The 14,516-nt window shown below is 43.3% G+C and overlaps 1 non-coding gene and 1 pseudogene across 1 annotated transcript; both read right to left on the bottom strand.

Moving 5' to 3' along the window:
• Positions 1–1,604: 1,604 nt before the first annotated feature.
• LOC122126821 lies at positions 1,605–9,798 on the bottom strand (annotated as a pseudogene).
• A 3,000-nt stretch (positions 9,799–12,798) lies between these two features.
• On the bottom strand, positions 12,799–12,905 carry LOC122126898. Its single transcript, XR_006151033.1, has one exon. It is a non-coding gene; the product is annotated as a U6 spliceosomal RNA (small nuclear RNA).
• Positions 12,906–14,516: the final 1,611 nt, after the last annotated feature.

Below are 14,516 nucleotides of genomic sequence, written 5' to 3'. Positions count from 1 at the left end.
ACTGTGAAATTTGGGAAATTATGTAACCACTTAATCACAATAAAAAATTTGAAAAAATAAAAATAAATTCAATTGTAACCAAAAATAGGGCCTGCTGTTCTGTAGTTCTGCAACTGTGGAATACAAGGTCAGAAAACACCTGTAATCCTAGCTACTCAGGAGGCTGAGACTTGAGGATTGTGGTTCAAAACCAGCCAGGGCAGGAAAGTCCATGAGACTCTTCGCTTCAATTTTCCACCAGAAAAGCCAGAAGTGGAGGTATGGCTCAAGTGGTAGAGCGTTCGCCATGAGCAAAAAAAGCTCAGGGACAGCCCTCAAACCCTGAGTTCAAACCTTAATACTGCCCCCCCCCCTCAAAATATAGGACATATAGAACATAGGAGCTCAAGTCAAAAATTCTACTATCCCTTGAGGCAGTGGTACCATTTCCACCAGGTTTATATGACCTGACAAGTTTCTCAGGGCACAAGTTCGTTTGTGGAATGTGGTGGCAGTGGTTGTGTCCTAATTCTTTCTTAGGGTTTGTCAGTGTTTGGTCAGATGCCCTTATTCAGGGCTAGGGGAGGCTAGCGCTGAGCCCTGGGCCTTCCTTAGGTGCTACAGCCACTCCAGTCCTGGACCACTAGGAGATGGCTGGCCTTGCTCAGAGACACTAGCTCAGTAACCTAGGAGTAGAAGTGTGGAAGGACTACCAGCTTCAGAGGATCGAGTCCACAGTTTATCCCACAACTGATATAGTAGATTTTTTTTAGAGCTTTGCCGAGATTCCCAACTTTTAAAAACAAACATATGAAACATTTATTTGCCAGACACTGGTGGCTCATGCCACCTAACCTCACTACTCAGGAAGCTGAGATCTGAGGATTGTGGCTCAACACCAGCCAGGGCTGGAAGTCTCATGGACTCATCTCCAGTGAACCACCAGAAAACCAGAAGTGGAGCTATCGCTCCAAGTGATAAAGCTCTAGCCTTGAGCAGAAAAGCCCAGGAATAGCATCCAGACCCTGAATTCAAGACCCATGACCAACCAAAAAAATTATTGAAAAATGTTTTAAACATTATTTGTAAGTAGTTGTATGAAGTGTTTTTGACTTTTGTTGTTATTGGTGGTGGTGGTGAGGCTTGAACTCTGGGCTTGGGTGCTGTCCCTCAGCTCTTCAGCTCAAGGCTAGTGCTCTACCATTTGAGCCACAGTGCCACTTCCCATTTGGTGGTTTATTGGAGATAAGTGTCTCATGGACTTTCCTGCCCGGGCTAGGTTCGAACCAGGATCCTTATCTCTCAGCCTCCCGAGTAGCTAGGATTACAGGCATGAGCCACTGATGCCCCGCTTGACTTACATTTCTTTTAGATTTCCTTGTGTTTGTCTCAAAAAAAAAGTGACCAAGTAGACAATTATTATATCTGCAGTTGTTCTGGAATTCAAAAGCTGCAGGTAGGTCTTGACACTGAATGCCTTTACACCATCCAGCTGGGGCTTTTGTGTAGACAGACGCATTGCACTGATGATGACAGACTCCAGCTTAGTTGGTGGGCAGCAGCCAGTTCCAGATCCTTAGTCTGAGAAAAACCCTAAGGTGACTTTGAATTTTACCTCCTCTTGATTAGAATGTTACAGACGATCTCAACATTTTGATAATTCCCATTAGGGCCCCAGAGCTCTGCCTTCTTTCAAGAACATCTCTTGCAGCTGCCATTAACTTTTGAGGATCTCTAAATGCTTCTTCAAATGATGCTATTTTTGAAGTAATCAGAGTTGAACTTGAGCCCAGTCTTGGAAACACATCCTTGCTGTTCTGATGTTTTGTCATATGAACGGTCTCTGGGACAGGCCACCTTTCTTCAAGTCTGGTGGGTTGGGGAAGAGGCAAATCCAAGAAAACTATGCTTTCTTGATTATGAAACTTTCTCAAGGTAGTCTCTTCCTGCTCTTATCTTCTGTGCATTCAGGAGAATTTGGCTTCAGTTTTGTCTTGACCTCAGCAGGTGCTTGGGTCAGTTTTTCACTTGAGTGAGGGCCTGTGGAAGAATTGCATCCTAATTTCACAGTGTACTAGAAGCACGTCACAAGCTCTTAGAATCCTGAAGCAGAAATTTCACTGATGTAAAATCCACTTTGTTATTAGTAGTGGGTAGATTTTCATATAGGTGCTAAGTAGTTCAAAGCAACTTTTCCCTAACGAATCCAAATACAGGCAAGCACCAATTTTGTTTTGTTTTTGTGCCTATACTGGGGCTTGACCTCAGTGCCTGGGAACTTTACCTTAGCTTTTCTTCTAAAGGCTGATGCTCTACCACTTGAGCCATGCCTCCACTACCAACTTTTTGGTGGTTAATTGGAGATAAGAGTCTTCTAGACTTTTCTTGCCTGGCCTGTCTTTGAACTATGTTTCTCAGATTTCAGTCTGCTGAGTAGGTAGGCTTATAGTTGAGTCACGGGTACCTGGCTCAACTGCTGTTTTTTAAAGTATTATATGTAATAAATGAGGTAGAGTCGAGGGCAGTTTCAAGTACATCTCCATCCAACTATTTCCCAAAGCAATTTTCATTTCTATTTCTAATACAAAGATGAAACTTCCAAATGTGTACGTGTAGAATGGACAGTCTGGAATCTGCTGACTCTTCTGAGAGTTTTCTTCTATGAGTGTTGCTTCTACTTTACTGTTGCCTAGAAATAGAAGGCTGATAGCACATACCTGTGTTTACAGATGTTTAATAGCTCTGCACTCTTTTTTCCTTTTGTGGTACTAGGGTTTGGACACAGGGTCTTGTGCTTGCTAAGCAAAATGTAGTAACACTTGGGCTACACCTCGGACCTTTGTGCTTTCGTTATTTTTCAGCTAGGGTCTGTGCTTCCTGTTTAGCTTCAATTTACAGGCATAGGCTACATGTCTAGTTTGTTATTTGAGGTAAAATCATGTTAATTTTTTTCTTCTTTTTTTTTGCATGGCCTAGCCCTGAACTGTGATTCTCCTATTTCTGTTTACCAAGTAGCTGGGATTATACCTGTCCCCTTACCTAATCTTTACTGAATAATATCACACTACTTGTTAGGCCTTTGTTTTATTTTTATTTCAGTCCTGGGGCTTGAACTCATGACCTGGGTGCTGTCCCAGAGTTGTTGTTTTTTCTCAAGGCTAGTGCTCTACCACTTGAGCCATTTCTGGCTTTTTGTGGTTAATTGAAGATAATAATCTCATGGACTTTCCTACTATGAGCTGGCTTTGAGGACCTGAGATCCTCAGATCTCAGCTCCTACGTATCTAGGATTACCAGCTCCCAGCTTAAGCCTTTGCATATGTGCACAGTAAAACAAGAGAACAATAAGAATAATTCTTGTTACTAAAGACAGCAGTTTATTCTAGATCATCATTGTTATCAGCACTCTTTACTTGAGATGAAGTTTGTTGATCTGACAGCTTTCTCCCTTGATTTCTGAGATTGTCATTGATGAAGTGAGTTGTTGATATAGCTTTGTGCTAGACATGTCTTCATTGTTTTCCTGCCTTCATACAATCTATCTCTTGTATAAGAAGCCAGGGAATTAACACAAGTCTGACAAAGCCTGGTATTTCTGCTGTCTTCAAGATTCTAACAAAACTTGAAGTGATTCATCAGAATAGTCATGGTAATTACAATCAGAAGTTGTTTGTCTGAAGTAGTACTTGCAGAAGAAAAATGTCACATATCTTCTACCAAGTCCAAGTCTACTCTCATGAACTCTGCAGAGGAGATAAGAGCTGGAACTCCAGGTAAAAACACACCTTTACCCACAGCTGCAGCAGGAAGCTCTTCCACCTCTGTCTCCTGATCGTCATCTGAGCTTCAAAAATGTCCAGGTGACCCTGAGGAAAATGAACTTCAAAATTCTGTAAAGTTTTCCTTTGAATTTGAGCCAGTTTTTCCTCCTCTTCCCCTCCTCCTTCTTCCCCTCCCATCCTCTCATTCCTTCTTCTCCTTCTTCCTCTTCTTCATTTTCTGGGACTGAGATTTGAACTCAAGATCTGATGCTTTTGCTCACAGGCTGGTGCTGAGCCCTGCCTCCAGGCCCTGTGCTGCCTTATTATTATTATTATTTTTATGCTTATTACCATCTTTCTTTTCCGCTCACAGGCAGTGTGCTTATGTGTGGAATCTGAATCCAAGTGTTCTGTTTTGTGCTGGTCAAATGTAATAAAACGGGGGAGGCTTCCAGATATTCTCCCTCCCCTACCTGCCCCACCCCCACCCCCCAGGTTTAGTCTTTTGACTCATTAGACTCTAAATTGAAGACACTGCTTCTGTAGGCTTCTGGTGGGCATTACAGGATTTTATTGGGATTTAGAAGCTCATCTTCCTTCTGGATTCAAAAGTTCCTGTAATTATCTTGTTGAAATCATTATCCTTAGAAGATTGATTTTTTTGGTGCATTCCTCTGAGACACATTCTTTAGCTTTGTCTCAAAATTTATTATTCTTATCTTTCTTGGTTTCTTTCATCTTTTACTCTGAGTGAGTAAATGAAATCTCATACCTGACCTTTGGCTTTTGCTTTGGCATCTTTGGAAGTTTTAGGACTGTTAAGGATTTGAATTCCATAGTCAAGCATACTCCTACCATTTGCCAATTTAATATCTTTACTATCTCTTTGAGTTCCATTTGAAGAAGCACTTTTGAAGTAATTTGATTATCATTTGAGTATGATACTTCTTGGCATTTAATAGGTACTTGGGATGAGGAATTGATTTTTGGTCTCTCTGGGCAAGTCAATTTTTTCACTTGATCATTTTAGGCCTTGCCTTCTTTTTCTATGGCAGTGACAGAATTAGACTAACAATTTTTTAGAGATTGATTTCTAGCAGTGCTGAGAAGGCAGGAGAAAAGACCTTCTCATGCTTGCTGGACTTGGAAGCAGGTGCTGATGGCCATGGAATGCTTTGTTTTTAGGATGTAACATTTTCCCACTGACCTTCTAGTACTTGCCACATGTAGCTACTGAGCATGGAAATGTGGCCAATCTGACTGAGGGTTTCTGTGAGTGCTAAATGTAACTAAAGAATGGATAATCAATCTGGACATTTTATTGAGCAATCAGCCATAGGCATTACAAGAAATCTTCAGAAGTTAGCATTGGGATCCAGGTCCCTGGAAACCAAGGATTGCATGTAGCTTTTTTGATCTTTAGCAACTGAGAACAAGCAGAAGAAGAAAGACATAGAGCCTGAGTTTAGAAATGAGACCAGAGAGTAAAAAGAAAAAGAAGAAGAAAACCAAGTTTATGGTCACCCTCTGAGGAGCCAGGATGCCTTCATGTCACCCGGAAGTACTTCTTCTCCAAAGGTCCAAGGCTAAGGGCTTTGCTCTATTTGCTCAGGTATGGGAGCAAGGAATACATTTGAGGATGATAGCCACTAAAGATGCCCTGTCCTATGTGCAAACAAAAAGGACACTGGAAGTGGGAGTTAGGGTGAGGTTCAGAAGGGCAACTAGTAGCCATGTCTGACCGAAGCTGCCAATGACTCTTTATAGCCCCTAGCCAAGACCATCCACACGGGAGGGGCAGAGCCCTGCTTAACTCTGCATGTTTGGCAAACCTGAGTCTTAATCATCACAGGGACCATCTTTTCAGCTTTTCTCTCATGTCTTGGACCCTTATCTTCTGTGATGGGAGTTGTGGGAAGTTCTCCAAAGTGGAGATTTTTCTCCTCTCCTGTGCCTGAGAAGACATTGCTGGTCATGCCTGAATGTCTGACCTCCCCCATCAGTTGGGTCAAATTTTTCTACAAAATCTGGGATCCACTATTGATTTTTCACCCTGACCATGCAGGGAAATAAAAAGGGAGCAGTGGAATGAGGACATATACTCTGGGCCCTGCCCACCACCACTGCACCCAAGGGCGAATTTCCCATGTCGTCTATATTATTGGAGTCTCCCTGGTGCTCTAGAAAGTAGTCATTTGCTTTCTCCTTCAATCCTTGTACTTAGTTTTGCATTTCAAGGACTTTGGGAGTTTTGTTATCTTAGCCAGCACTAGCTAGAACGTACCATTCTGTAACTCTTAGACTCCTGTGTGACCAAGGGAGGGAAATAGTATGAAAGGGCCTTTTGAGAAAATCCAAACAGCAGTAAAGTACAAAACCCGAAGGAAACAAGAACCTTATAGTTTACCAGTAGGTGGATAGGCAATACAAGTTTGTTTCAGTCTGCCAGATAAGTGTAGTTTAAATTCAGTTCTGTGTGTCTCTCTGTGTTTGTCTCTCACTCTAGTTGTACTAGGCAAACACTCTACCACTTGAACCATGTCTCCAGTCCTTTTTGCTTTAGGTTCCTTTTCATATAGAGCCATATGTTTTTGCCCTGACTGGCCTGTGACCATGATCTTCCTAGTTATGCCTTCCACATAGCAGGGAATTGAAATGTGAACCATCATACCTGGGTTATTTGTTGAGATAGATTCTTGCCGACTGAGTTTTTCTCAGATTAGTTTTAAACTACTTCTTGAGCTCTGCCTTCTGAATAGCTTGAGTTACAGGTATGAACTACTGCACCAGCCAAGATTCGGCTCTCTTTTGATAAGTTTTGACTTTATTTTGTTATGTTGCTCTGTCTTATGATTATATCTTCAGTACAGAGAATATTGTTATCTTAAGGAAGGAAACAAGGTAAAGGAACCAGTAAGTAGGAGATAAAGCTTACTTGCTTTCTTATATATATTCTTATACTTCCCCCTCAAGTCTTTTTCATGCTGCTATTACATTCCCTCCTCCAACTCTCTTTTCTTCTCTTGGACATGTATCAAGGAAAGGACACTTCTAGTTTCTGCCTGTTAATCCTACAGTTAAACAGGCAACAGGTCTCCCAGGGTGATGGCATCTGTGAACTGCAGAGTGAGGGTAGTGTGCTTTATTATTCATCCTGTCCTTACAAATCAAATATTGGTCTGATTTTCAAAACCATTTTCATGACAGTGATGTTCCATTTAATCCCTGGAGCTAACAATATGTGATCAGTTTCCCTTAACAAATGACCTTCTTTAACTCCATTAGCTCGTAATTAATTTGCTAGTATGTAACCAAGATAATTAACACTCCTGATTAGAGACAGGCAAAAGAAGAACTTCTTTTTTCATGGTCAAGGCAAACATTGATTAAAATTGGAGCTGTTTTCTAATTTTCTTTACGATTTTATCCAGTGACAGTGGTGCGTGGTGATTTGTGGTGGTTGTTTAAACAATTAATTTGTAGGTGAGATGGATGTATCTTGCCATCAAGCACTTTATTACTGATATGTTGCATGACTTGGATTTCTTTTCCTCAGAAACAAGATTATAAAGCATAAGAATCATAGCCATGTTTAATGGAGACTTCAAGTACCTAGAGCTGCTTTCAACTTGTGAATAGCAAGATTGGGCTAGGAAGGGGAGAATGAACTCTCTAGTAGCAACCGTTACCATGAGTATTATCTTTTTGGCGGTCTGCCCCATCATAGTTTACAAAACCCTTTCATTCTGTATCTTGTTTAGTCCTCATTGCTCTGTATTGCAGATGGCGATGAAAGACCAACCTATCAGCTTTCAGATGAGAGCGAAGCCCCCAGAGAAGTGTCATAAGTTGAGAGAATTATTGATGATGCCATGCTGACTGAGCCCTGTTTCTAGCTACTTTTTCTAGAGGCTGATGACAATGTCAGATGATTCAGGGCTTCTTGCATCTTTCAAGAACATTTTCACTCATTACAAGAACAGGGTTGAGACTAAAGTAGGCAAGGTACCTTAAGGCACAAAGTTGAAGGAGCCTTGCCTTAGATTTTGTGCCCTGGGAAACCCAGGCCCTGTACCACAGCTGGCTAACATCTACTGGGAGTTAAAGCCTGCCCATCTGCCTGCTAAGCATTTGCTGTATTATCTCATTTCTTTCCTCCCCCACTTCCCTCCACCCCACCCCTCCCCACGCCCGCCACAGTCCGGTGATGTGGGTATTATTAACATCTTCATTTTTTTTCCCTGAGAGGGAGGAGAGGCTTGTCCAGAACCACAAGGCTAAAGGTGGAAGCTTGGTTGGGATGCTTGGCCATCTGGCCCCCGGGACAGTGCTGTGTTCTGGATGATTCTTTCATTTCCCAGATAAAGAAATGCCCTACTTGGTGTTTCTCAGAGAGGGTTTGGGGGAGGCAGAGAAAGCCCAGTGTCTTGTGTGGCCCTGGGAATGTAACTGCTGTGGGGAGTGGGTGGAGAGGACAGAGGACACAGGAGTCTTCCTCCGTCCCTGTCCCCCCTCTTCCCCTGGGGAGAACCCTGCTGATAACTGGCCTTTACAGCCTCCCTATTTTAAAGACAAATTGTTCTTCTCTTCCCACTGTCTTCTGAGGTGGAGGATGAAGCAGGCAAGCTCAGCAGTGGTAAGGGTGGGGCTCAAGTGTAGCTAGGGCTAAGCCTTGGGGGCTTTTAGGAGGATCATTGCCAGGGAGCCCTTCCAGAGAATCTCTTTAACCCCAGCCTGGGAAGCATTTGCTCTTTGGGAGCAGGAGAGAGGCACGGCATGGGGGAAGGGCCCCCAGGACCATGAGCAGCGCCCTGAAGAAAATAGCCTAGATCCCTGCATGCCGGTGGGCAAAATCTAGAATAGCAACTGATTGGAGAGGCTATGATCTATAATTTACACGCAGCTCCTTCCAGAAAGGACTGGAGGCTGTCTTCCAGGGGATTTGTAACTGCCGGTTTTGCTTTGATGAAACTAAAAGGATTTCAGGTGGCCCCTTGTGTGAAGTGTTACAGAATTCAGAGCATCTGTGAAGCAGCTTCTCACGTGGTAACTTCTTTTATCCCTCAGCTCCCATGGACCAGATGGATAAACTGAGGCTCCGAGGGTGAAGTAACTTGTCCAAAAGCCTGTCCTTGGGGAAAGGCAGGATTTAAACCCAAGTCTACTTGGTTGGTGCAGCATCCAAGACTGCGTCCAGGGAGGCAGATGGTGATACCATTGCACAATGGTACCACATCTCCTTGGGGCTACAGCCATTTTAGGCATGACCTAGTTCTGCAAATTACCCAGATGGTGGTAACCACCCACCACATACTGGACCATATTTCTATTCAAAACTTGGGTCTTGGCTACGCCTGAATGGAATGTCCCTGTTATATAGAAGGAGGGGGAAAGGGGTAAAATCTGACCATCTGTACACTTTGTACCGACTTACTCATAGGACACATATTCCCTATCTCTGTAATGAAAGTGTTGACTTGTAGGTGCTGAGGCCCTTAAGAATATGTCTCTGGAGCCTGATTGTTTGGTTCAAATACTGGTTGTGCCATTGGGCAATGGAGTAGTCAGTTTGGGCTGTTATGATAAATACCACAGACTGGGTGGCTTGAATGATAGACATTTTCACCTCACAGTTTTGGAAGCTGGATATCTAAGATCCCGACTGGTTCCTTCTGAGGTCTCACCTTGGTTTACAGATGGCTGCCTTCTTGTTGTGATCTTTATGAGGATAGCTTGCTGTCTCTTCCACTTTTAATAAGGACACCAGTCATATTGGAGTTCCACCCTTATGCTCTTATTTAACCATGATTAGGTCCTAAAGATCCTGTCTTGAATTGCAGTCACGTTGGAACTTGGAGCAATAACATAAATTTTGAGCAGTGAGTGGCAGGGGCCCCCGCCACTCACTTAGCTTAGCCAAGAGCGTCCCTAACTCTCAGTTGCGTCATCTCTTCCAGGAGGATGATAAAAATAACTGGCTTATAGTTTTAAGTGGAATTAAGAGAGATAATACTTGAATACCAACATACGGCAAGGATGGTGTGATAGCCATCGCCATCGTTGCTGTCAGTCTCCTCTTCCTCATCACTCCCACCATGAGGTTATTTTTTCAGTTTGAAGAGAAATAACCAGGACCCAGATAGCTGCTGGCTTTTTATTTATTTCTAATCTCTGTAGTCACAAATCAAAGCTGCAAAGATCTTGACCTTGACACACAATACTGATTTTGAAAATGAAGAATCTGAGGCCCAGAGCTAGTGTCTCAGCTGGAGTCAGAGTCTCTCATCTTCCTGTTCCATTGTTTCATGCCATGTTTGGCTTTTTTGAGCCATTTTAATGATCAGTAAGGCCCAGGAGATGGTTCCCCTCTCTAGCAGGACCACACATGGACTCCGTGGAGAATTTGTTTTTTCCCTTCATGTTTTATGGGCTGCTTTTCTTGTGTCTTAGCAGAGTTCCTGTCACATAGTGAATGATTCAGTCATTAATTACAAATTCCCTATCCATGGGGTCCCAGCCTACCTCCTCTCCACAGACAGCCTCCCAGCTCTGGCTGAGATGATAGCATACCCTTCCAAGGGCAGCCTAACATTTCCTTGCCTTATCCCATCCGTGCATCTGTGTCTCCCTGGGAATTTGGACAGAAGCATTAATCCACCAAGCTTCACTCAGAAGGGCACAATGACTCACTTGTTTTGACAGTGCAATATCTAGTTAAAAATATGCAGAAGCTAAGAAACCAAAAATCCCAATGTAACTCAATTGTTTCCCACTCTAATAGCATTCCCACCATCTTCCTTCCAACTATGCTTAGTGGGGTGGGCACAGTGTGTTTGGAGAAGGGGTGTGGACTTCTGGCTCATATGTCTTCTCTCTACCAAAGATGGCTTTTGCGATGGGCATGTCACCTAGTTCTGGCCAGTAGGAATTGAGGGAAGATTTCCTGGGATTTTATCTAGATGACAAGATCTCCTCCACCCTCATATTAAGGATGTAAGACTTTGGGGCGGGGAGACATTTGCAGCACCAATCTTAACACCAGGAGGGGTAGGCCAACATGAGATACTTCTGGAGGATATGCCCCAAAGCTCCACCTCAAACCTCCTACCTGCAGACTTTTTGTTCTACAAGATGACAGCCTGTACTTTTTTGTTTTTTTGATAGGTCGTGGGGCTTGAGCTCTGGGCCTGGGCACTGTCCTTGAGTTCTTCAGCTCAAGGTGAGCACTCTATCACTTGAGCCACAGCACCACTTCCGGTTTTCTGGTGGTTAATTGGTGATCAGAGTCCCACAGACTTTCCTGCCTGGGGTGGCTTTGAACTGAGATCCTCAGATTTCAACACTCAGATTTTTCCTCAGATTTTCACACTCCTAGCTCCTAAGTAGCTAAGAATGTGAGCCACTGGTGCCTGGCTGACAGCCTCCACTATTTAAGCTAGGTTTTTGTGGTGTTACTTGCAGTGAAATGCCATCTCAACTAGAACTATCCAAACAAAGACAACCAAGTGTAATATCTACTAGTTATGCCTGGAATCCCAGAAATTCAGGACAATGGACAGATTCAGAAGGGACCGAGGGCTGGTCTCATGGTTCTGTACTAATCTGATCACTCCTTTTGAAGACCATGGAAAGAATGGTCCTTGGGTTCTCTTGATCTGAATTTTTTTTAAAAACAAGTCTCAAAGTTTAAAAAAAAATTCTCTTTTTTTATTATTATGAAAATACCGTACAGAGGAGTTACAATTACACGGGCAAGATAACGAGTACATTTCTGATCAAGCATTGTTGCCTTCTCCTTTGTTTCCCCTTCCCATCCCTTCCCATCTCTCTCCCCCGCCCCACCATTGTTGCTATGGGTCCACCTGTATTCCCATTTAAACGATTTGTTTTTTCCCTTCCCCTCCACAAATTATACCAACATCAAATACAATGAAAGCAGGGGTTATATTGTGGGGCAGGGACATACAAAGCAACAAGGAAATAATCTTTTTTTTTTTTGTTTTGTTTTGTTTTTTTGTCGGTCGTGGGGCTTGAAGGAAATAATCTTATAACTATGTTAGAAACAATGGCATGAAAGAAAAAAAACATTTGAATCCTTATCTTGGGGTTCATTTCACCTAACATCAACTTATCCGACGTTTTCTGCTTGTCTCAGACATATACTAGTTATTGCAAATAAGGGAAACCATGAGGCCTATGTTTCTTTGGGCCTGGCTTACTTCACTTAATATAATTTTTTCCAAGTCTTTCCATTTCCTAACAAATGGAGCAATGTCATTCTTTCTGATGGAGACATAGAATTCCATTGTGTATATATACCACCTTTTCTTGATCCATTCATCTACTGAGGGGTATCTGAGTTGGTTCCATATCTTAGCTATGGTAAATAATGCTGCAATAAACATAGTTGTGCTGGTAGCTTTAGTATGGTCTTGTTTGTGATCATTTGGGTAAATGCCCAAAAGTGGGATTGCTGGGTCATAGGAAAACGCTATGTGGAGTCTTTTGAGGAACCTCCATACTACTTTCCAAAGTGGTTGAACAAGTTTACACTCCCACCAACAATGCAGTAAGGTTCCCTTCTTTCCACATCCCCTCCAGCATCTGTTGTTATTAGAGTTCTTGATTATAGCCATTCTAACTGGGGTGAGGTGGTATCTCAATGTTGTTTTGATTTGCATTTCTTTTATGGCTAGGGAGGTTGAGCATTTCTTCATGTGTCTATTGGCCATCCTTCTTTCCTCTTCAGAGAAGTTTATCTGTAAGTCTTTAGCCAACTTATTTATTGGGCAGTTGTTTCTTTGACAATTTGTTGTTGGGGGATTTAATTTTTTGAGTTCCAAGTATATTTTAGATATGAGGCACTTGTCTGTTGTATGGCTAGTGAAGATCTTCTCCCAATCCCTGGGCTTTCTATTGATCTTGCTAGCTAAGTTCTTTGCCATGCAGAAGCTCTGTAATTTCATGCAATCCCATTTGTCCAACCTTTCTTTGATTCGTTGTGTTTCTGGGTCTCTATTAAGAAAATTTCGCCTGTGCCAAGGAGACCTAGGGTTTAAAAAATAAGGGAAGCTTCACGAATTTGCGTGTCATCCTTGTGCAGGGGCCATGCTAATCTTCTCGGTATGGTTCCAATTTTTGTATATGTGCTGCTGAAGCGGATACTTGTTTTTGTTTTTGAGAATAACATATTGTTGAGGTCTAACGAAGTGAACTTTGGGAGAAAAGTGCTCAGATTAAGTGTACAGCTAGGTTCATCTTTACGTACCCAAAGGACTCCCTGCTGTTAGCAGTGTTCCCAGCAGGCCAACCCTGCCTCTTTCTAGCCAGTACGCCACAGTAGCTCCATCCGCATCTATCCCTTTGCCCCACTGATGAGTCTTAACCTCCTTTTATGCTGGTGAGATTTATCCCTGCTGTTCTATATATCAGTGATTCTTTCTTAGCTCTGAGTAGCATTCCACGATGGAATTATTCCATGAGTGTATCCCACTGTTGATGGACATTTGGGTTGTATCCAGCTTTGGCCATTCTAAGTGACCTGCTAAGAACATTCTCATATAGGTTTTTCAGTGGAAGGTTTTTTGAAATACTACTTTGAACCTAGACTTTACTGAGACAACTGAATTGGTTAAGAATGGATGGATCCATGTTGGAGAATCAAATATGTTCACAGCATTAACTCAATTCTGTCACAGGAGTTTTAACTGACAACAAGTATGTCTCCATAAGGTCTTGCATTTAGTCACTGACTCTTCCTGCCAGGTTGGTGGTGAGGTTCTTGGCAGGTGCAGCAATGGGAAGGCATCTTATTTCCAGTCAGGGTGGAGATTGTAAGATCACTTGGATATAGTTCTCAGGCTTGTTTCACTCTGTGACATGAGTCAGATGGTTTTTCCATATCACTTTCCTTTCTGGGGACCCTTGCCTTTGTGTCACTGACCCGGGGGTGCAGCCTGAGAAACAAGGTGCTGTGGCTTGGATCCAGCCTTCTCAAGAGTTCCCTCCTCATCGGCTCTGACCATTGCCAATCTCTGCCTACCCCACAGCTGTTTCTCCACACCCATCTCCATCTCTCAGCTGGATTCTTCATTTCCATTTCAGGTGCAGATCCTGTAAATGGCCACTGAAGACTAAAATGGGCCATGCCACAGATGTGCTGCCTCGGATGTTTCCATGGTCATGACCAACATGTGACATATGGTACCAGCTGGGTATGTGGCCGACATGTTTCCCAGGTGAGGAAGGTAGAGCTGTGGGAGGTACATGACTGGCTCCAAGGCCATGTGACCAGGTTTCTAGCCAGGCTGCCTCTTCCATCTAGTTTGTCCAAGGTGAGGACAGACTGGGAAATACTGAGTAGGCAGTGTGGGGCTATGGCTTGACCTAGGCCCCAGAGCCCACCTAGTACTTGCTCATGGCCTGCGTCACACTAGGGAGTGACTAGAGCCTAGTACAAACCAGGGGACAGGGGACAGGTACTGAGTTGATCACAGCTGGGAGCTTCAGATGCAGTCCCCCTTTGGACTCTTTTCTGCAAACAATTAGTGTAGGAGATGCTGAGTGATACCCTGAGATATCAGGATGGCCACAGAGCAGCTTGGGGCCTGGGAAGACCAAGTAGGGTCCTGAGAATGGGGAGGAGACTTAGCATGGCTCAAGTTGGCAGTGGGAATCTGTCCAAGACTGATCCTTTCCAGGCCTCTTTTGCTAGGCCAGTTCTGGGAAGTGGTACGCACGGGCAGGTCCAGGCTCCATATAAGATGTCATGACTTA

Source organism: Dipodomys spectabilis, unplaced genomic scaffold (genome assembly GCF_019054845.1).
Source record: "Dipodomys spectabilis isolate Male_0828 unplaced genomic scaffold, ASM1905484v1 ptg000289l, whole genome shotgun sequence".
Lineage (NCBI taxonomy): Eukaryota > Metazoa > Chordata > Mammalia > Rodentia > Heteromyidae > Dipodomys > Dipodomys spectabilis.
This window is presented reverse-complemented; position numbering and strand designations above follow the sequence as displayed.